A 24,539-nucleotide genomic window follows, 5' to 3' on the forward strand; every position below is an offset into this window, starting at 1 on the left:
TGAATTAGCCATTATCTAAATAGAGGTTCAAAGATTATGGCACAAGCAATATCATTGCTCTAGATTCAGCATGGTACATTGCGTGGTAGGCTGTACTTGGACTGAGGCAAGAGTTCATTATTCTGTGCTTTCCTGTATAGTTTGCATGAAGGCCTTGAACAAGTCTAGCCTAACCACCACCAATGTTCCCACTATTTTCCCCTCTACTGAGCAGAGCAGTTCACATCCTGAGCAGAATATAACTGCTGTAATCTTAAAATGGGCAGTGCAAGACCCTGCACAGCTCTGGATTGCTGCTGAGCAGGGCTTCCTGCAGTCCCGTAGCTACAGTGGGGCATCTTGGGGCCCAGCCCCCCGATTTACTACCAAGCCCCCCCCAACTTCCAATTTTTTATTTTGGTTATGGCACTCCCTTGTAAGGGTGTGTGTAAGGGGTGCCCCCTGACTTATTTAAAGGCCCCCTGAATTAAAAAATCCTGGCCACGGGCCTGGCTTCCTGTGTTAATGAATGGCCCGCAGTTTGGGGGATCACTGACTACAACACGTGTAAGTTTTTATCCTTTCAAAATTCCGAGCTGGATGGAATTCCTTAAAGCAATGCAGGATAGACTGTGGTGATAATAAAATCCACAGGGCTTTGCCACCAGTAGAGGGCCTTGCAGCTGCAAAGTTACTCCACAATATTGTGTATTTGCATCTTGAACAATAGGCTTTCTTTAATAGAGATATCAAACATTATAAGAGCTAGCCTTTTCACCTAGAAAATGTTTGGAGTAATTGTAAGACATTCAGTTAAACTGAACATTTGGGCATGGAAAAACATCTGGACTTCTATTTAAAAATTAGCTTATATGCCATCTGTATGGATACTCTGTAGGCATGTACAGATAAGCAGTGTGGGTATTGAATGTGCAAATTTCTTTATTGTTAAGGAGCTTAATTTGGAAAATGGCTTTATGATCAGTGCTCCTATGAAACAGGCAATTATTTCCTCTGCAGATTTAGCACAGTAGAATTGTAGTGATTAGTGATTACATGGGAACTCAGGATACTGTAACCCGTGGACAATATAAGCTGCAATATTGAATTCTGGAGAATGGCTGCTAATGTCTCTAATACAATCAACTCTCTTAAGCAACCTGTCCCTCCACATTTACTAGTTCTTGACCTAACAATAATACTCAACCCACAAGTATGTTACATTAGCTTTTTGTGCATGACTGGTATAAGAGGATGCAACTATAATAACCATGTTTACCTTGATTTCAGTAGAATTTACTTCCACATATGTATGCTTATGTGTGCATCTTTAGTCTGTATAAATAGACTATTGGATACATTCAAAATTGGTATTCATTTTTAGTTGTCCAGTTTGTTTTGCAACATAGATATTTAAAAAATGGGGGGGAAATTGAAATACTTAATTTCCTATTAAACTTACTTATTTGGCTGCTTTAACAGCATAAAATGTAACACATAACTTAGCATATATAATTATACTAATGAACAGGGGTCATTTCCTGCAGGAGCGCACAGGAGCGGAGCTCCGGCAGTAAAGAGCCCAGGGGGCGGGCACATGCAACAAGCCTTGCCCCCTGCTCCCAGCAGCCCTCAGTCAGAGCAAGAAGCAGCCAAATAAGTTGCAGAGCTCCCCCCGGCCCCCCATTCCAAAACAGTCCAGTGGCACCTTTAAGACCAAGTTTTATTCAGGTTCAAGCTCTCCCTCCTCTGCGAGGACAGATCTGCACATCCCCCTCCTCCATAGCTAGCAATCCAAAACAGTCCAGTGGAGCCTGAGTGGTGGGTGTTGCCTTCTGACACACTTTGGATGATGTCAGGGGGTGTGGCATATGCAAATAAGTTATGCCAATGAGTTATGCTAATAAGCTCCTGTACCTTTTTTTCTACGAAATCACCCCTGCTAATGAACATATATAGATCTGCAGATGACACCACATTACTGGTAGGGAATAGTGAAGACTAAGTGACTACTAGTGAAGGTTAACGCAGAGAGTGTGTTACCCAAACTGGATCCAGAGAAGGAGGAATTAGCTGTAAAAGGAGTTCCAGAAAGGAATAATGCTGGACCTTGTAAGTTTGTTTATACTAGGGTGGATCTTGGTGGGAATCCCCCAAAATAAAATTATGAAGAAAAATAGAGAGTGGTTGTAAACACAAGCAAATAGCTTTATTAGATACAAAATAAAATAAAAATTCTCTTAAGTAAACGTGCGCACACACTCCCAACTAGAGGACACATTTAAAAGTAGGAGGGGGGGGGGACTTGGAAAGTTTAGGGAAGGGACATGTGACCTGAAATCCTGGGCTTGAGGTCCGGAGAAGTACAGGGGCAAACACAGCTGAGATCCAAGGAGCAGAGGAAGGAGCTGGCAAAATGAGAAAAAGCCCATGAAGTGCAACAGGGGTTCTCAGTAGGAAATCAGAGTTCTGATCAGTAGAGATCTGAGGAACCATTTGCTGTGGCATGGGATTCTTCTTTTATGGACAGGAGATCCCTGGGGTAGGTGGGATATGGATCAAGACAAAAAGTTTGAATTTCACTGGCTGGTTAAAAGTTAACTGCTGTCAAACTTTGGTGGGGAAAAGTGGGGAAAACTTTTAGGCTGTTGTGAGCCAAATCTGCATGGGCTTAAAGAGCCTGGGTGAGGCAACATGATTAACATAATTTAATTTGGTTGAAGTGAACCAGATCAGCTGTGACATAAAAATTTGGGTGAGTCGATAGCTCCTGAAACAGGATGTAGTGTACATTAATAACGCAGAGCAATTAAAATTTGAAGGGTTTGAAGGTGACGGTGTTTTGCCCTCTCTTTATAAGATCTTTGGACTCCATAGTCCTTAATAACCACTGCCCCGTATCTAATTTACCGTTCCTGGGTAAGGTAGTGGAGAGGGCAGTGGCAATGCAGCTTCAGGTGTTCTTGGATGATGCTAAAGTCCTGGATCCCTTCCAGTCCAGCTTTTGCCCCACCCAAGGGATGGAGACGGTGTTGGTCTCCCTGGTGGATGATCTCCGGAGACATCTGGATCAAGGTGGATCGGCGCTGATGATACTACTTGATCTGTCGGCAGCATTCAATATGGCTGACCATGATGTGTTAACTGACCGCTTCACCAATGTGGGGATACAGGGGCTTGCCTTGCAGTGGCTGCCTGCCTTTGTCCAGGGTTGGGGACAGAAGGTGGTCCTGGGGATTATCTCAGCGGCACCCACTGGAATGTGGTGTGCCACAGAGAGCAAGTCTCTCCCCTATGTTGTTTAATATCTATATGTGCCCCCTCACCCAGATTATCTGGAAGTATGGGCTGGGTTGTCACCAGTATGCGGATGACACCCAGCTCTGTCTACTGATGGATGGCCACCTGGACTCTTCCCAGGAGATCTGGATGGGGTGTTACAAGCTGTAGTTGGACGGTTGTGACAAAGCTGACTGAAGTTAAATTCATCCAAGACAGAGGTCCTGCACCTGAGTTGCGGGGGACTGAGACTGGGAATCAGGCTCCCAGCCTTCAATGGGGCTCCATTGATGCCAACATGGAGGGTGAAGAGTCTGGAGGTGTTCCTGGATGCCTCCCTTTCTGTGGAGACCCAGGTCACCACCACTGCCAGGTCTGCCTTTTTCCATCTGAATAAACCGCTATAAAAGGGGATTAGATAGATTCATGGAGCATAAGTCTTATCAATGGCTACTAGCCATGGTGACTGAGGGAAACCTCAACATCCAGAGGCACCAATCCTCTGAATCCCAGAGCCAGGAGGCAATATCAGGAGAAGGCCTCGGTTTCTGTGCCCTGCTGTTGGTCATCCAGAGGAACTGGTTGGCTACTGTGTGAGACAGGATGCTGGACTAGATGGACCATTGGTCTGATCCAGCAGGGCTCCTCTTCTTATGGTCTTATAACTTAAGTGCCCTTATTGGTTGAATTAAAAAAGAAGGAAAAAGAGGAACTGGGCATTGGTTAATGAAATAGCAACTTCCTTGTATTGGGCAGACACCTCTAGGATATTGGGTGATATCTCTGGTATTCAAAAGTCTCTTGTTAGAACAGTATGCCTCAGAGCTGGGGGAGATTGCACTTAATCAGTTTCTAATTCAGCACACTCTTCCTCCTCTTCCCTGTGATTTTCCAATGTCATGGCTGAACCCAGGTGCCTTTATGAGATCCCCCAAATTTCAGAATCCTTTGGCACTTAGGCTGTAAAAAGGGAAGCCTGTTAAAACAACTAAGTCCAAAATAAGAGGGGGACCCCACTAACCATGGGGACAGGGTCCTCCCAAGTGCCAAAGCATGATAATCTCTGGACATCAAGAAGGCAAAAGTACTGACTACTGAGGAACTACATAACTTTTAAGGTTGACGAAGAAGTGGAAATTGTTACAGATTTTCTATTCCTTGGCTCAATCATCAACCAAAAGGGAGACTGCAATCAAGGAATCAGAAGGAGATTGAGATGGGGAAGGACAGCCAGGAAGTAACTAGAAAAGTGCCTTAAGTATACGGATGTGTCACTGGTGACCATGATCAAGATAATTCATACTCTAGTGCTTCCCATAACTATGTGTGGGTGTGAAAGTTGGATAATGAAGAAAGCTGACAGGAAGAACGTTGGTTCATCTGAAACATGGTTTTGGAGGAGAATTTTATGGATACCATGGGCCACCAAAAGCAACTAAGTGGGTTCTAGTTCAAATCGAGCCTGAACTCTCTCTAGAAGCTCAAATGACTAAATTGAGGCTATTGTACATTGGTCACATTATAAGAAGGCAAGATTCACTGGAAGACGATAATGCTAGGAAAAGTAGAAGGCAGCAAGAAATGAGGAAGACCAGAAGAGAAAAACGAACAGGAATTCTTTTCATTGCTTCTCCATTCTCTCTCCCCACCCCCCACCCCATTTCTCTGTTAGAATAATTTTTAAAGTCTGGGAGAAATGGGACAAAGGTATTTTTCTGTGTTTTTTTTCTGGGTCTTCTCATTTCTATTTAGACTGGAAACCATCCTACTTAGAAGGCTCCCTTGTGAGCCGCCCTGAGCCCATCGGGGAGGGTGGGATACAAATATGAAAAATAAATAATAAATAATAAATAAGATGAACTCTAAAATAAATAAGATGAACTCTAAAATAAGTGGATGTTTATCATGGAGGATTTGTCTGCTTGTAATCTTTCTTCCCATGTGTATCTGCATCAGTGTTGCCTCTAAGGTGTGGAGTCTTGTGAGCAAAAATTCTACTTTGTAAGCTACTGGCATTAAAGTTGTGAGCAAGTGATTTGGCTACTGCATAAATTAGTTTGCTCTGGAGCCATCCTTCCTGAGCTAAGACAAAAATGCGTGAGCCGTTGGCTAAAAAACTGAGCTAGCTCACACTAACTCATCTTAGAGGGAACACTGATCTGCATCCCCTTTCACTATGTGAGTAGTAACTAAAGATCTGCTTGCATTACCCTACTCTCTCTTTAGGAAATCCTGGGTCAGCTGTCCTTAGTTTTGATTTTTTAAAGAAGAGGATTATGTAAATTATCAAAACTAAAGAACTAAAAAGGTAATTGAAGATGAGAATTCAAATTAAACTGCTGCTCTTCCTGTAATGCGTATACTGAATGTTAACCTGTATGGTTAACAATGCAAATCAAGGCAGCTATAAAAAGTAAAGAGGCTTCTTTTAAAAAATAGGTCTGCCCTAATGAATTGAACAGGAGGGACCACAGGCTCTGGCAAAAGAAATGTAAGAATAATTAGGCATTCAAAAAGATATTTTGAGTAGCTGGTTGCTAAAAGCATCAAGACAAACAATAAACATTTTTTTAAATGTATCTGGAGCAGGAAACCAGCCAGAAAAGCAGGGGGCCTTTGGATGACAAAGAAATAAAGGGATTGCTAAAGGAAGATGGGGAGATAGTAGAGAAGCTCAATGATTTTGCTTCTGTGTTCACTGTGGAAAGTGTTGATCACCTACCCATGCCATAGCCCATATTTTTGGGAAGGGAGTCTGAAGAACTGAGCCAGATTGAGGTGACCAGAGATGGAATTCTAGACCTACTGGGGAAATTAAAAACCAATAAGTCTCCAGGTACTGATAGTATACACCCAAGAGTTCTTAAGGAACTCAGAAGATTGAGAAAGTTTATGTACACCGGTTAGTAGAACAAGTATCACTAAACACTAAACATCAATTTTTAAAAAGGGATCCAGAAGGGAATCAGGAAATTAACAGGCCAGTCAAATCCATAGAAACAGTAGTCAAAAATAGGTTGTTAGGTACATAGAGGGACAAAGCCTGCTGAGGGGAAATCAGCATGGCTTCTGCAAAGGGAAGTCCTGCCTCACCAACCTTTTGGAGCTTTTTGTGAAAGTGAACAAGCTTGCAAGAGTAGTATGTGCAGCCAAGTGGGAAATTGAGAACTGGGCAGCCCAACTATTGAGAACTGGATAGACAAGATGCAAGAACACACAGTTATGGCAAAACTGACAAACTTCATTAACCAAAGACCGAAAGATGAATTAGAAAACAATTGGCAAGTTTTCTGTGACTATTATAACTAATCTCTTTAGTTAAACCTTTCAGATATATAATAGTAAATGATAACACTATAAGAGTTTTAATATGAAATGTAAAGACTAGTATATGATGTTCATTATAACAAACTGTTGTTTATTATAACAAACGTGTGAAATCTTATAAAAAGGTCTATGATGTCATCTATGTTATACTATATAATAGATAAAATCGATAAGATCAAAATGAAAATATAGTATGCGAAATTGATAGAATGAGTAGGTCATTATACAGATTTTAATAGGTCATGTATATTTTCAGCTATATTCTTATGCCATTACATCTTGTTAAACATTTGTTAAACTATTATACCATATACGTTTTCCATATACATATATATTTTTTGAAAAAGGAATCTCCCTAATTTCTGTAAAATTGCCCTCATACTAGGTTTTTTGGTAATTATATTTTCTATTTGCTTTTTCCTATTCCTTCTTTTTTTCTGTACCCCTTATAATAAAAAAATTAAAAAGAGAAAGTGAACAAGCTTGTAGACAATGATGAGCCCATAGGCATTATATACTTAGACTTTCAAAAGGTTTTTGACAAGGTACCTCATCAAAGACTCCTGAGTAAACTTAACAGTCATGGGATAAGAGGAAGGATTCTCATCGATTAAAAACTAGTTAAATGACAGGAAGCAAAGGGTGAGACTCAATGGACAGTTCTCACAATGGAGGGAGATAAGCAGTCAGGTCCCACAAGGATTGTTATTGGGGTCAGTACTATTTAATTTATTCATCAGTGATCTGAAACTAGGGGTGAGTAATGTAGTGGCCAAGTTTGCAGATGACACAAAATTATTCAGGATGGTGGAAACCAAGGCCAACAGTGAAGAGCTCCAAGAGGGCCTCCACAAACTGGGTGAGTGGGCGACAATGTAGCAAATGAAGTTCAGGTTGGTAAGTGTAAAGTGATGGGACAAAAAAATCCCAACTTCAAATATAGGCTTATTTATTGATTTGATTTGTATCCAGCCCTATCCTGCAAGCAGGCTCAGGGCAGCTCACAACACATGATAAAACAATAAAAATCCATAAAAACTTCAAACCATTTCATCCATTAAATATTTCAGTACTTAACTTAATATCTGATGGCAGCTAATACTGTCTGACTACAGTACATGCTGCGACAATATCAGGGGGGCATCTTTCTCTCAACTAACCAAAAGCAGTTGATGCTGGCGCCCAGTTGGTGTAGGCAGTACAATTGAGGCATTTTAAGTTGATTAAGCAGGGAAGATGTTCTGTGGACATCTGCTACCTCAAGCGAAAGCCTGGCAGAACAGCTTCGTTTTGTAGGCCCTGTGGAATTGTAATAAATCCCACAAGGCCCTGATCTCAGCTGGAAGCATATTCCACCAGGCAGGGGCCAAGGCTGAAAAGGCCCTGGCCGAGGCAAGGCGGACGTCCTTGAGCCAGGGACTGCAAAGCGGTGCTGCTCACAAGAGTGCAAGGCTCTTCAGGACACATACGGGAGAGAGGTATGTTGATCCCTGCTCCCTGGACACATAGGGCCTTAAAAAGGTTAGTACCATCACCTTGAATCTGATCTGGTACTCAACTGGCAACCAATGCAGTTGGTGCAGCACTGGCTGAATGTGTGTCTGCGTAGATGTCCCAGTCACCAGGGACACCACTACATTTTGTACCAGCTGCAGCTTCTGGGTCAGACTCAAGGGTAGGCCTGTGTAGAGCACGTTGCAGTAATCTAACCTGGACGTGACCATTGCATGGATTACTGTCACCAAGTCACTAATGGGGTTTGAACTTGCTGAGACTAAGAGGAAAAAAGATTTTAGGATCATAGTGGATAGCTCAATGAAAGTGTCAATCCAGTGTGCTGCAGCAGTGAAAAAGGCAAACTATGTTAGGGATTATTAGGAAAGGGATTGAGAATAAAATGGCTGATATTGTAATGCCCCGTATAGATCTATGATGTGGCCTCATTTGGAATATTGTGTACAGTTCTGGTCACTGTATCTCTAAAAGGACATTTGTTCAGTCACACAGTCAAGTCCAACTCTTTGCGACCCCGTGGACCACATCACGCCAGGCCCTCCTGTGTTCCGCCATCCTCCGGAGTTTGCTCAATTTCATGTTCGTTGCCTCAATAACACTGTCTAACCATCTCATCCTTTGCCGTCCCCTTCTTCTTTGACCTTCAGTCTTTCCCAGCATCAGGGTCTTCTCCAGTGAGTGCTCCCTTCTCATTTGGTGGCCAAAGTATTTGAGCTTCAGCTTCAGTATCTGGCCTTCCAGGGAACAGTCAGGGTTGGTTTCCTTTAGGATTGACTGATTTGATCCCCTTGCAGTCCAAGGCAATATTAATTCCGGCTTGTGATTCATCCAGGTTGGCATTTTGCATGATGTACTCTGCATATAAATTAAATAAGCAGGCTGACAATATACATTACAGAGCTGGATAAAGTACAGAGGAGGGCAACCAAGAGGATTAGGGGGCTGGAGCACCTATGAGGAAAGGCTGATGGCTCTGGGACCTTTCAGTTTAGAAAAGAGACAACTAAGGAGGGACATGATAGAGGTTTATAGAATTATGCATGAGGTGGAAAGAGTTGACCGAGATGACATTTTTCTCCCTCTCCCAAAATACTGAAACTTGTGGGCATCCAATGAAGCTGATGGGTTCAGGACGGACAAAAGGAAATACTACCTTACACAGTTCTTCATGCTGGACAAATAGGAGAGCAGTGCACTCCTTAAACTGCAGTAGAATTCCATCTAGTGACCCATGTTTATGTAATGGACTTAGCTTGCTGCTGGGCCTTCTCATTTATCGCAGGTCCTGCCTGCTGCATCCAAAGCTCTCACTGACATATGAACAAGTATGCATGATTTTCAGAAGTAGCCTCCAACTCTTCCAGGTTTGTTGCTGCTAAGAAACAAGTATAAAACCCTTTTGCAGGTGCACATCTTAGTGCTTTTTTATTGGGTCAGTTCCGTGTAAAATCCAGGTGGATCTGAAGTGCAGAAGCTCCAGCCTGTGTAGAACTGGCTGTCAATAACCTGGGGATGAGGGATCACCCTTATTGGAGGAAGGTGACTCACAGGGTCCTGCCAGAGTGCCTGTCAGGCACATATGGCGTGGCACCAGCTGGCTGGGTTGAGGCTGGTTGACATTTGCAGCAGCCATGGGTTATGGGGGAGGACATCCTGGTGGGACTGTAGAGGGCCAAAGGCTGGAGAGGCAGGGGATCTGGCCCACAAATGCAAATCTAGTTCTTAGGGTGGGTGGGTCTTATAAGAGGTGGAAAGGAGGGCTTGAACTAGGGCAGAGCAACTTCCCAGTTCTCAGGTGTGGGGGGGGGAGTAAGTCCCCAGCTTCAAGGGAGGGGGAGAAACAATTTTAACTTGATGGAAACAGTAAAGTTTTTTTTTTTTGGGGGGGGGGGCTTTCCAGCATCTTGAGTGGTTCCATAAAGCAATAACCCATAACCACAAGGTGTTGGGATGGACAAATGCTCAACCCCCCAGCCTGCTGTACCTGTTGGCATTTAATTTTTCTCTTTGTTCAGTTCTGGAATTCCCTTTCTCTAAAGAGCTCAAACTGGTGTACCTTTGCACCTCTATGAAATAGATTAGGCCAAGGGTCCCTAGAATGGTGCCTGTGGATGTCATGCCCCCCCCAGCGCCTTTCCAGGTGCCTGCAGTGTCTTTAGAAAGTGTGTGGGAGCAGGTGGTGCTTTTACCCAGCAAGTCCTCTGATTGGCCACTGGAGAACTGGTTCGTGATGTGGATCTTCAGATATGTTGCTTTGACAGCAGCTGCCACCACAGCACAAGGGTCTTCATTGTATGACTGAAAGTAAGCTGCACAAACCATTTTGTGGCTGGCTCCGCCTCCTGTGGCAGCCATGTTGTGACTGCACCCACCATACCATGTCAAAATTCCAAAGTTGCCCACAGGCTCAAAAAGGTTGGCGACTCCAGGGTTAGGCTATGAGATAGTGAGTGGCCCGAGGTCACCTAATAAGGTTTGTGGAGATTGGGTCTTTCTGGTCTAAGTCCAGTGCTTTTAACCATTATGCAGTCTTGGTTGATACTAATAACATGTCCATCATCTTGAGTATTTTAACAGCTTTTGAAGAAACATTTCAGGCTGCCTTTAGTTGTTCCCCATTCCTTTTTCCTGCTAATTCCTTGTGTTTTGGTTAGGAGGACATTTAGGTCATACATTTCCTGGGTTCAGTCTGTTCTTAATTTTCTCTGTCGCATAGCATTCTGATTTGAAAATGCTTCAGAAATAATTATTTAAGAACATGACTTGTCAAAACTGAAAGCTGACACTTCTCTCGCTCAGATCTTTAGAACAAAATTGTACTTGTCTTTTGCAATAGGATAGTTTCAGAGGGAACCTTGTCGGTCTGCAGTCAATGTTCCCTCTAAGCTGTGGAGTCCTGTGAGCAAAAATTCTACTTTGTGAGCCGCTAGCATTGAAGTTGTGAGTGAGCGATTTGACTGCCACATAAATTAGTTTGCTCTGGAGCCATCCTTCCTGAGCTAAGACACAAATGTGTGAGCCGGAGGCTAAAAACCTGTGGGCTAGCTCACACTAACTCAGCTTAGAGGGAACACTGTCTGCAGTAGAACAGTGAGATTTGAGTCCAGCAGCATCTTAGGAAACAACAAGAGTTTCAGGGTAATAATCTTTCAAAAACCAAAGCTCCCTTTGGAAACGCTCATGTTTGTTTTCAAAATATATTTGCTTCATTTATACTACACCGTTCTCCCTAATGGAGACCCAAAGCAGCATACATTGTTCTCCTCTCCTCCATTTTTTTTAAACAGTGTGGTAGTTCTAGAGCTACTAAATTCCCCCATTTCATGATCATAGCTGAATTTTTCTGAGAACAATTGTGAAAATACCTGAAATGTACCAGCAGAGTCTTGCCTGAGTTGTTGGATCTCACATAATATTGCTGGCTGTTAAACATTCTGCCAGAAGTTATGTCCTTGAGTTGTGATTCCTTCCATCAAAGTCTTCCTGTACATTATTATTGAATTATTCCTCTTACTATGACTAACGTCTTCCCCTTGGAAATATTTAGAAGTTCAGTGGAAAAGCACAGTAACAGTCTGACCAGTGTTCCTTGGTGATAACCAAGTGAGTAAATATTTTAGTTTGTTTGGTTCTGCTAATTCAGTAATGTCAGAAGTAACAGCAAGACAGATTGTAAATCTTACAAACTGAAATGTTCGCGTGCATAATCCAACTGTTCCTTTCTGTCTGGCAGCAGAAAAGTGGGTGGGAGTAGCAACTTTGTGATGTCTCAGGGTGAACTTGTCAACTGAAGAGTGCTGCCCACTTTATGAAGTTAGGAATACTCCCTGGGTACACAGTGCAGGGAGAAGGATGTCCTCTTAAAACCGCATGCAGGGTGCAGTGACTTGATCCAGCTCCCCGTGGCATCTGTACATAGCAAAAGTGTGTGTTTTCCCTGTTCGCACAATAGGAATGTATGATGTACCTACTGGTTTCTTATCTTTTGATGTATTCTGAACTGCTGTGCTTGTGAACGAGATTCAAAAATACACCTTTGTTCACATGGACCATATTGCTGAGGCAGGTTATAGCCAGAAAGAAGTGAGATACTAGGCTTTGGCAGCACTTAGAAGCACTCTTGATACCTCAGAGTGCTTCCAAAGCCCCATATGGTACATGAGATAAGACTCCACCACAAATACAAGCCAAAAACTGTGGATCTGTGGACACAGACAATTTATGGAACACTGCCACAGCAGAATGTTATCTTTTCACTTCGGCTTTTGACACAGGGCTGCCTGCAAACAAATATTTCCCTCTCCCCTTCCACGCTGTACAATCTAAGATTAAATTTATGCATTAAGGAAGACCAGGAATGCGGAAAATGGTGCAGTTTACCAAGAAAATGTTTTAGAAGGAACTTCTGGGCCATTTAGCAGGTACTTGTCTTCTAAGCAGATCTGTTCATATTCAAAAGCGATCCTAATTTTGGTGGCAAGGAGACTCCAATCCTGAACACCTCATCAATATAACTGAGCACAAATATTCTGACTTGCTGCATTTTGTACAAATCTGTTCTGCTTTAATTTTGGCACCTGCCAGCTGGAGAGTTCACAAAGGTCGGGACATGTCTAGGAGAGAGCAGGGTGGGAGCAGCAAAATGAACAGGGCGAGAAGTACGAGGAAGCGAGAGACAATGAGGAAGAGTGGTGAGAGGAGTAACTGGAAGCCATGAGGGAATGACATGCAGCTATACAGAATTCTGCAGCTTCGTCTGCTGGAGAATATTGACATATGTTTGGAGGCTTAGAACTTATAAAAAAAGAACAAAGCTGTGCATCCTAATTTGGCAGCGGAAGTCTATTTGAAATCCTTGAGACTTCCTTGATGAGTAAAGAAGTCTAGGGTTAGGCTGTGAAGCCATACATTCTTCAGCATTCTGTGTTCTGTATCATACCAGATCTTGGAGGACACCTTTGGGCCTGAAGTTGTATGCTTGACTTGTGTGGAGACAAAAAGTATTTTTTGCCTTTTGCCAAAGCTCAAAGACTCTCCTGAAACAACCGGTAATAAAGGATGACAAACCCACTGCAAACTCTTTCACAACTTCTTCAGTACTTGCAGTTGTGGGGAGTCTAAATTGTAGTACAATGAAGTATATCAATCAGTTACTCCCATATTAAGGGGTATATTTTATTGCACTGTTAATGTAATCATGGATTCCAATCGTCAGTCCTAGCCGGCTAGCTGTAATTTTGCTGGTGCTTGTATCCTCCTGTGCATATTTGTTTACTGTGTCTGTATTTGGTGCTCAGAACTACAAACCCGGAATCTGACTGTCAGCAAGCAGTGCAGTAAAACTGAACATTGCCTATTAAGTTACTGGCACATTTTTTTGGGGGGGGGGCATTTCCTGAAGCAATCTTTCTGATAAGCCATGAAGAATTGCAGGATGCCAGAGCCTGTAGTTAAGATGATGATTAGGAACCCCTTGAGAGTACAGTTTCAGCTGTACGATTTCACAAAAAAGTATATGCCACAATAGTGTCCTTAGTCTGTTGCGCCCAAAAGTCTTTTTACATCTTAAAAGAAACCCTGAACCCAACTGCTCCTTTGGAATCCTATAATTTAAAATTACCCTGATGGTTTATTTCATAAGTTTTTGCTGCAGCAAAAAGCTGCAAGGTCTTCACCACTCTTGGGTTAAAATTGCTAGCCGTGACTTAATGTTACCTGTAAATGTTGAGTAAGTGCTAAAGGGGATCAGTCACCTATATAGTTAGAGCTGCCCTGAAAGTGTTTCTTGAATCTGAAAAGTGAAGAGTATTTTTTTTCACCTAGTTGATGTGCTATGTCTCTTGTTGAAGTATTGCTTTGTAGGCTGCTGGTCACTTCATGGTTGATCTGATAGATGGGTTGCTGGCAGGAAAGATGGACACCCTAATGTTGGTAGGAGAAAAAACATGTCTGCAGACAGGTAAGGTAGAGCATGTGGCATGTCTGCAGGTGCAAGTGGCTCCCTCAGATGTTAGATTCCCAGCAGGCCCGCAGCAACCATTGCATCTGCCATACAAAATGTGAAGCCCTTCTTGCAGGTTAGGAGTGGCTAGATGTTTAGAAACACCTCCAGTATTTGAGCTGTGCTCAGCTTAGCACCATGACCGCAGACTGTAAGATTTCTTAGTGGTTCTTCAAACGGGGAGCTGGCCTCTCCCATTAAGGAGATCCATGGTGCAGTCCCTAAGCAGAGTTGCCTGCGTCTAAGCAGATTGCCTTCAGTGGCTATAGAATGGTGTGATTCTGTTTAGGACTGCACTGTCAATCTCCACACTTGCTTTCCTCCTTACCCAGCATAAACTCCCCTGTTCTATCTTGTCCAGTCAGGACAACACAAGTTCTCTTAAAGCTTAAATAGATAAAGAAGATGGCGGGTTCAGTTATGATATTGAGAGAATAAATTGGCACACACCCCCACCCGACTGTGCCATTTCAGGCAAGTGAGAGGATTGCATGCTCTTCCACAAAAAACCAAAAACATTCTTGTAGGTAGAAATCAGCAAGCGGGGGGGGGGAATGAAGCTTCCTGATATACTAATCTATGTGCAGTGGATTTTTAAAATCTTTTCTTCTCCCCCCACTCTAATCATTCAAGCACAGGAGACCTGCAGCCTGAAATAGTACAGTATAGGAAAGGCTATATATACTGTTTTTTTCTGATTATATAAACTGCCTCTAAACCTTGATACACAAAAATTGACTTTGAGAATTACTGTGCCAGTGTTGTACACAGTGAGGTGGATCCAGCCATTGTCCAAGTAGCCTTCTTCTGGCCCAAGGAGCTTTCCTCCAATAGAAGAACCACATAAGTCGAAGGAAGGCTCTTTAGGCTGGAGGAAGTCCTCAAACTTTGCTCAGTGGAGAGGGAGTTATTGGGGTGGAATTCACTCAACTATGAAGAAATTTTGTGCTTTTGTTACCTACTTAGAGAATTCTGCTGTAAGTACACATAACTTCCTACAATAGTAAGCCCCTTGAGCCAGAGGCCTTTTTCGTGTTAAGACACTGTAAAGCCTCATGGATGCTTGACAGCACTGCATAATAGTTTTGATTCATTCAATTAACCTCCCAATAGATACCCATTTATGCTGAAAATGCAGTTCCATTGACAGTTCCAAAACCTAGTAATTTAGTAAAGGGGTCTAGTTTTGTGATTCTGCTAAATGAATGCAATTTATGTTGAAGCTTGGGCATCTGTTAAGCTTTATCTCTTTCCAAAAGGGTAGTGTTTTTATAATGTAGGTGATTTTATTGCACTGATATGTTTGTATTTTAAGTAACAGTGATTATTTCTAATGCTTGAGGAGTGGATAAGCTAAGGTGCAGTTTTTTTATTTTTCCATTGACGTGTTCAGAAACATTTTAAGAAAACTCTTGGTTAGTACACACTGTTATGTTCTGCAACTGTGTTTTGAGTTAGTTTTCAGTCTCTTTTCATTACTCTCCATGGTGATGCTAAGAGCTTGGTGTTACAGTGCTGTACCTCAGAGCAGAGAAATTAGCAAGTAAGGAATAATCCCATCTCTTCCTCCCTTCACAGTTTCTCATTTGGGTACCAAGAGTCTGAGAGTATTCATCCCTGGCTCAGCAATGGTCTACCCCTGTCCATAATGCCTAGTCCTGTGTAATTTGTCTGTATTCTGGGAGGCTTCCAGTATGATATCCCACTTGAAGATACCATGAGATCTTTCCAAAATCATGACCTGTCAACAATAGCAGCCCATCCACTTTGGCCCACAATGCATGATTGTTGGCAAATACTTTAGAGACCTTTTCCCAGCTCCATAAGCTCCTTCTGACACAAGCCACACCAGGTGTAGATGAATTGTGCAGAAGAAAGTTGTGGCAAACTTGTCTCATAGTATGTTAGACTGCTTCTGCACTTACCAACAGACACTTTTAATTTTATTTATTTATTTATTTCATTAGATTTTTACCCCGCCCTCCCAGCAAAGCCGGCTCAGGGTGGCTTACAACAATATAAAACAATTCATTAAATACAATTAATGACCAGCGCATTGAGGCAGTGGCTGGATGTGCTTATAATTGGAGCAGATCTGTGCCGCTCTTTGCTTCTCATAGGTTTCCATTTCTTAAATAGCTTTTATTTCTTATTAACTTAAACCTTCACTGACTGTCCATGGAAAATCATGAGCGGTTTCTGCTGACCTGGAAAGGCAGTGAACATATGATGGTTTCATTCTTAACTACAGCTTCATTGGGTGGAATGTTAAGCAATATTGATGGAATAGTCTCTGAACTATTTCCATCACTAGTGGTTTGCGAGAAGAATCTGCCATTATTTTAGTCTGTTGCTGTAGCCCAGTTCTATGAGATTTGTGGATGTATTGGCCACAAACCCCTGTGTTTCTGTTTGGCTGTGAGAGGCAACTTTTCAACACAGCTGAATTGGGAGCGCTTTCTGAGCTGGTATAATTGCAGCTACTTTGTATTAAATGAAATATCATCAGTGTCTCCTACACATTTTGCATAGCTTTTAACTTTACATCTTGCTTTTGTCCCTGGTAGGGGACCCGAAGCAGCTTTTCACAACATTCCCCCTTTCTCCACTTATTCTTAACAACAGCAACCTTGTGAGGTGGGTAGGTTAGGCTGAGAGACAGCAACAGACCCAAGGGCACCTGGTGGGCTTCCATGGCTGAGCGGGGTATTTGAACCCAGTCATTCCAGGTCCTCAGTCCTACTCTCAACCACTATACCACACCAACTCTGCCGAGGCTCAGACCCAGATAGGTAATGTGACTCTGATATTGATTCTAGAATGAAGCTCTGATATGAATGCTTTTCAGTTAGTCTTTGAGACAGAGGCACATCTTGAGATGTCAGCATCAAATGGTTGAGTGTCCCAGTGCTGCTGTAGCTGAAAGTTATTACACTATACAATAGCAAACATTATTATACTGCTGTTTTGCATGGTACTTTACAGGGTAACTTAAGCAAAGTTTTTGTCCTAAGAAAATTCTAGCCTAAATTTAAGCAGGGTAGTGGTAGGGTTGCTAATCTCCAGGTGAGGCCTGAAGATCTCCCAGTATTACAGTTGCTTGAGGAAATGGCTGCTTTGGAGAGTGGACTGTATACCATTATAGCCTGCTGAGGTCCCTCAACTCCCGAAATCCCATATTCCCCAGACTCCACTCCCAAATATCCAGGAGTTTTCCAATCTGGAGTTGGCAGCCCTTGTGGGGGGACAACAGAGAGAGAAAGAGAGACTAGAAGGAAATGAAAACTGAGGGGTGGAATAGGAAATGAAAAGAATGTATATGAACAAATGCAGTTGCTTATATTTGATCATCTCAGTATGGTACGAAGGCAAAAATTATTTCTTAGAAGATGTGGAGTTTGCAGAGAGGGAGAAGCAGAGGAAACTCTTGGTATAAGGACGTACAGGTTGAGTCATTTAAGAGCTGGGTCACTTCCACACAAGGATTTTGTCTGATGTAGGTAGCTGGATGCCCTGATTTTGTTGGGGGCTTCTGTGTGACTCGTGGGGCTCCCAGGGCTTTTCCCTTTCAGTTGCAGCAACAAAATCAAACAACCCCTACCCCCTGTGCTCTGACTCAAAGGGGAAACTGTGGGGCAGCTGCAGGTGGAGTGTGGATGTGGATGTTCTGTCTGCAGCCAATCAGGGAAGGGGGCAGGGCTAAGCTTTGCCTTCAAAATGGTGGAGCTAAGCTCTGCTTTTCTCACCACTACCCTCAGACTTTTAGCAGACTTTTTTCCATTCACAGCTGAGCCTGGGCGGGGGTCCAACAAGATTCTCGCCATATCAGCACTTTGCATCAATGTGACAATAGTGAAGGGCAGCATCAGCAGCAAGTGGCACAGAGTCAGGATGTATGTATGCCATCCCCACATGTGTTCTGATGGCCGGCCTCCTCCAGGCAGGCACACAGATGCTGTTTCTTGGCATCACAGTTTGTAGAGCAATTCCAGGGCCAGGCGTCCTGTTCCAAGGTTCAGGCATGAGGTAGACAACGTTCACAGCTACAAATCTGATGGACAGTCCAAGAACAAAAATATGAAGGTACAGGCCAGGGTCAGAGATGAAGAGGACAATCCAGAGCAGAGGGAGCAAAGTCAGTAGCTATTGGAGGAGTTGCTTCTACACAGCCGCTCGCTTCTCTGTTGCTTTTAAACACCATGCTGCTCAGCAGCCTGTATTGCGTCATTCACAAGCTGGCTGCCTTAGTCCTGCTCCTGCAAGCACTCATCCTCACTGTTGGTGCTGGGCCAGTGTTGTGCTGCCAGGTGAGCACTACGTCTCTCAAAACAGCCTCCTGCAACACCTCTGCTGCTGGCTGTGAGTTGGGGGTCAGGTTTGCTGGCTGACTCTTCCTCAGAGGAGACTTCAGTGTCCCTTTGCTCTGCTGGGCTTGGCTGGCTGATAACATACTTTGACTCTACTTGCTGCTCCAGCTTCTCTAGAGAGGAGGTTGTTACACATGCCCATTGAGAAACAATCATTGGAATGGCTGTGTCAAATGCACAATGGTTATAGGGAGCACAGCAAATGCTGAGAGAGAATTGGTCAAGGCTGTGGAGAGCTTTAAAAGCATGAGATAGAGAGTTTGTGCTGGCTGTGGGAAGGACTGTGCCATCAGTGTATTGATTTCAAGGGGGGATTTGCTTAGTCTGAACAATAAGGCTGAATGATTTGGGCAACTGAGCTCTGGAAAAAAACAAGACAACCAAGGTGGCTGAAGTACATATGAAACTGGGCTAGGTGGGCTTAGTCATTAACAGTCAAAAGAGCGTTCTGGAGCGCTGTATATGGAAACAATTATAAAGAACTCTTAAACAACTAAACAAGACTTGGAAAAATGGAAAAGTTTACAGATCTCTTTTATGGGACGAATTGTGCTTATTAAAATGAATATCCTCCCCAGGTGGCTATTTTTATTCCAGACAATTCCTATACTACAGAACCATTTCTTTTTAAAGAACTGGATCAAGTAGTTTCAAAATTTATATGGCAAGGAACACGACCAAGAATAAGATTTAAGGCGTTGCAAGACACTAAAGAAAGAGGAGGATTCTGTCTACTAAATTGGTTGTTATATTATAGAGCAGCGGCACTGGTATGGATAAAGGATTGGATTATACTAGAGAATGAGAGAATTTTAAAATTAGAAGGTCATGATCTTTTGCTAGGTTGGCATGCCTTTTTATGGTATGAAAAGGCATCGTCACAGAAATACTTTAAGCAACATTGGCTGTGAGCATCACTTTTAAAAGTATGGGAAGCTATTTATAAAAGATTTTACACACAAAAATCAAGACTTATGGCTCCTATAGAAGCCTTTACGCTTCCAAATGTATACACTGGAAAAGAACTAATAAGATATCAAGATATATTAAATGATAAGAATGAATTGAGAGTACCAGATCACTTAACATGGTGGCATAAAGCTCAAATAGAATCTCGATTCTATAAAGATAGAAGAGTGGGATTTTATGAAAACTTGACAGAACTTGAAAAAATCTTGACGTCTTCGGATTCTAAGCTAATGAAAAGAACATAGTTTCATACTCAGTGATGTAATATATGACGAGACTGTTAAAACTAATGTGTTAAGAGCACAAAATGTTGGTCACGATATTGATCTAGCTCAATGGGAGCAAATATGGAAGTCAAATATTAAAATTACAAAAGCTATTACATATAAACAAAATATGTATAAAATGTTCTATAGATGGTACATAACTCCTGATAGAATAGCGAAATCAAATAGTAAATGCTCTAATATTTGTTGGAAATGTCAAAGTAAAATAGGATCCTTTTTCCATATGTGGTGGCATTGTTGTATTACTAAGAAATATTGGATATGGATCCATGAAATAATTGAAAAAAATCTTAGGATGCGCGATACCATTTACACCGGAAGTATTCCTATCAATACTATCAAATGATTTTGATAAAAATATTAGATACTTGACGGTTTATTTTACTACAACAGCAAGAATTTTATATGCCAAATATTGGAAATCAACTGAAGTACCAAAGAAACAAGACTATATCAATAAACTGATGGAAACAGCAGAAAGATAAATTGACTCTGTTGATGAAAAGATCTACAAATTACACATTTGATAAGACGTGGAAACGATTCTATGACTGGTATAACAAGGATATAACAGACTGAAGCAGAATGACTTATTGATAATACTTTTAAGACAGTAAACATTGGTTTATAATTTTAAAAATGCAGCTTTAGATACAGAACTCAATGTAAGGTATAAGTCTGCACAGAAGTATTTAATATATTATAACGGAATATGAAGCGAAGTCTAGACTTAGAAGGCAATTTCACGATGGTTAAGTTCTCATATTTACCCTCATATATGTTATATGTCGTATGTCTACTTGTCTGTGTATTGTTTGGAAAATTAATAAAATTCTGTCCTTCAGGACAGTTAAAAAAAAAAGCATTCTGGAGAACAACATTGACCCCTATGTCTGGTTGCTCAAGCTGTTTTCCCCATTTTGGGCTCAGATTCTAGGAATGTGACAGAAATGGAGAACAGTGGATGGAGCTAAGAGGTTGCATGGGAGGTGGGAGGTTCATGGACCAGAAAACTATATCAGCCACCCCCACTTCATATGTGAACAAAGTGTATATATCAAATGAAACTTTAGCCTCTTATAATGAGGTATTGTTTTGATCTTGATCTGTGCCAAAACACAGCATGGAAAGACAGTATTCACTGATAAGGATTGTAGTTTATTTTCTTATGAGTGCTGTGGGATTTACATGAGGGTCAAGCAGGATAGGGACCAGTTTGATGTGCTTGAAGGCCATTAATTAGAATACGACCCTAAGTGGTTTCCACTTTGACCTGCTGGGTCTTGTTGATCTTGAAACAGCCCATCTTTTCTCATACTAAACTGGAACTGAATTGCTATAGAACTGAATACCTAGTTTCTGATATTGTTACAGTCCTCTTCACAGGGCACTTGGTAACCAGATTTAGGAGCCCCTTTTCAAAAACTGCATTGTTTAGTGTCTGTGACTTTACAGTGCTTAAAAAGTTGCGTTTGAACAGTGTGTGGAAACAGACACATACCCACTTCTGTTGATATTCAGCTGTATCCAAGTCTACTTAGGAGGCCTGGATGCTAAAACAAAACTACCCAATTTTTTCCAGTAAATGGGATGACAAATAGTTAATGTGTTGACAGGTTGCTATGGTGGTTGGGATGTTTCAAGTACTGTATGAAGGAACCGTTTTGGTCGTATAGAAAATAGCAGCATAAAAAAATGAAATAGCATGACATAAAACAGCATGACATGTAGCTGTTACTTGCATACATATTTATCCCTCTGTGAACGGGATAAGATTACAGTGGCCCTGTTGAGGCTAACGTAATCGCTGGAGTTGAGCACAAAGGAATAGCTGCTGTGTGCTGTACTTTTTTCCTTTTAAAAAAGACTCAAAGGGAAAAAGTCTCAAAATCTTCTGTGATGTGGATTGATCATCTTATGAATGCATGCTTGGTAATCAAGCTGTAGAATAGCATCTTTCCCCTATGAAAACAGACCACCATGTCATTTTTAGTAAGCAAGGTGACGTTTTAAGGACTGAAGAGGACCAGTTTACTATAGTCCCTTAATTATTTTTTACAAAGGACCTATCTAGAGCACAAATATCTCGGCAAACATTTGTCAGCAGTAACAGATAATGCTTTATTCAACTCATATGAATCCCTATTAAACAGAGATGATTTTTCAAAAATCATTCGTTTTCAAAAAAATATTTCAACTCCAGTGTTCTCTTAAATAATCTGGTTTAAAATGAATCTGAAGTTTATGCAAACATGTATCCTAAAACTGAATTAAAGGTAAAGGTTTCCCTTGCTTGAAAGCTAGTCGAATCCAAATCTAGGAGGCAGTGCTCATCTCCGTTTCCAAGCTGAGGAGCCAGTACTGTCTGAAGACATTTTCATGGTCATGTGGCCGTCATGACTAAACGCTGAGGTGCACAAAACGTTGTTACCTTCCCACCAAAGTGGTTTCTATTTATCTACTTGCAATTTCTTGCTTTCAAACTGCTAGGTTGGCAATTCCGAACTAGGAACGTGCAAAAAGGGGCTTTTCTTTGCAAAGGAATTTTGTTTTGAGAGGGGGACATTATAAATCATCATAGAGCACAGTCAAGGGGGCCTGGGACTTACAGCAGGTGTTGCCTACAGGTAGATGATCTGCCCAGTAACTACCACCAGCCTTTGATTCAAGTTGACATTATGGGGGGGGGGGGCAGGGTAGCTTACCTGGCAGATAAGAAGGGCAGCCTAAGGCAGAAAGAACCAGTGGAATGAGGAAACAGCTTCTAGCATTAACTCCAGCCAACATAAAGAGCTGCAAATTGTAAGAGGGACAGCTATTTGGTTGTTAAGTTCTCTTTTAAATAGGGAATTGGCAGTATTTTTCTAGTATATAATACATTACAAAGTATTTAACAAACTTACCGACTAGTGTGTACTTTTTATTGGGAACTATATGAAACATAATGGACATTTTTGTTTTAAATCAATGGGATGGATTCAGGAAATATTCATGGAAAAAGTTAGTGGAGTGGATCTTTCCCCAGTTTCTTCTCAAGCAGCCTGCTCTGAAATTCCTCTTGGAGTGTAAGAAGAGCCTCAAAGACAAACTGCCCTGTAGTATGGGCTGCTGCAGAGGGGGAGTCAGTTAAAATTGCCCACTTCAGTTAGCAGTTTAAATCAGTTTGAAAATTGCAAGGGAAGAAAGGGTTAAGGTCCTTCTCCCTGTCCCTCTTTTCCATATATAATGTGATCACAGAACTAAATATGATGTGTAGTTCTGCTTTTATACAGCATGGGCATGGGGCATGCTTAAGCTGACACTTTCAGAACACCTTTTATCAGGAGGGAGAAATACTTTCACAGCAGAAAGACAGGGCAACAGAAGTGTATCCAAAAGATTAGAGGCCTTGGATCAATAATGGAAAAGTCTGAGAACTAGGATGATCAACTTGTTTCTTCCATGCCACTTTTGATGAGTGGTAGGTAGAAGGGAGAGAACACATCCAGAGACTTCATGCTGATACTCTGGACCACATAGGTCTAATGAATTTCTCAAAACAAGAACCCCAGATCCTTAAATAATCAAGCCACTTCTTTCTTGTTACTTCAGTCCTTTAGGTATAGGAAGAGCAATGACCCATTTGTGGCCACAAGTCCTAAATGTAAAACAAATAAAGGTTTTGTTGGAAGTTAGGCTGGCATTTATCAGGATTAGGAGCTGGCAGATCTTGACTAATGGGTTCTGGTGCAGTTTGCACATCCAGGAGGGTGAGATGACATTAAATATTGAGTAAAGGTTAGGTGCTGAGATGGATTTCTGTACATAGCTTTGATAACCACATGTTGTTCTTTTATTAGCACAGCAGTACAAACGCATTAGGACTGTTCTACTTAACTCAGTTGGTATTGCATTAGATTAACTTGTGGTTACATTTTGTTGGTGTGATTTTTGTGTGTTCTGTTCCCCTCCTCACCAACCAAATTGGCTAATATGGCAGAATGTTAGCAACTTGACAGCCTTATAAAACTAAACTGATCAAAATTTGAGCAGGTCTATCATCATGTCACCTAATAGATATTTTGATATTCACATGATCTTCTCTGGGGCTGCTGTAGTTTTTATTCAGGCTGTGGGGCAAGCTGGTTTGTATGTGCACCACTGGCCGTGCCCTGATCTCATCCCTGACTGATGGTATTGTGCTGAAAGCTGACCTGTTTTGAGTTTAGGCAGCACAGTGCGAGTGACAGCCTCACTGAGTGCTCATTCAACTGGAAAAGGGCATGCGCTAAGTGAAAGAAGCAGCTGTCTCATTCTAAGAGGGTGGTTTGAAAAGATACTGAGTCATTAATGTGCCCCCCCCCTTTTTCTTGTGGCATCAGTCCAGCCTGTGTTTGCTCTAGAAAAGCAGTTAAGGGGTTCACTTATAGTGCCATCCTAACCAGCATTATACTTTTGAAATGAATGGGTGCAAAAGTGTGTAACTCTGCTTAGGATGACCAATTGGAAACAGTGAAGGCATGTAGGACCAGATGATCAACTTAAGATGTTGAAAGGTTTTGATATGTCTAGAAATATACCAGGCTGAGCTTCTGACTCTCAGAACTGGTCAAATACAAGCACACCTGTGGCAGACTTTGAGGACAAATAGCCCTGACCAGGGGTCATTTCGTAGAAAAAGAGTTGCAGGAGCTCATTAGCATAACTCATTAGCATAACTTATTTGCATATGCCACACCCCCTGACATCACCGGACGTGAGTCAGAAGGCAACACCCACCGCTCAGGCTCTACTGGACTGTTTTGGATTGGTAGCTATTGGGGGGGGGGGAACGTG

The 24,539-nt window shown here is 42.0% G+C and overlaps 1 protein-coding gene across 2 annotated transcripts in view; it reads left to right on the forward strand.

The window, feature by feature from the left end:
- Window positions 1-24,539, forward strand: part of SPATS2 (spermatogenesis associated, serine rich 2) — a 63,137-nt gene that overhangs the window by 17,268 nt on the left and 21,330 nt on the right. The window lies entirely within an intron of this gene.

Source organism: Gekko japonicus, unplaced genomic scaffold, assembly GCF_001447785.1.
Source record: "Gekko japonicus isolate JY-2015 unplaced genomic scaffold, Gekko_japonicus_V1.1 scaffold246, whole genome shotgun sequence".
Taxonomy (NCBI): Eukaryota; Metazoa; Chordata; class Lepidosauria; order Squamata; family Gekkonidae; genus Gekko; species Gekko japonicus.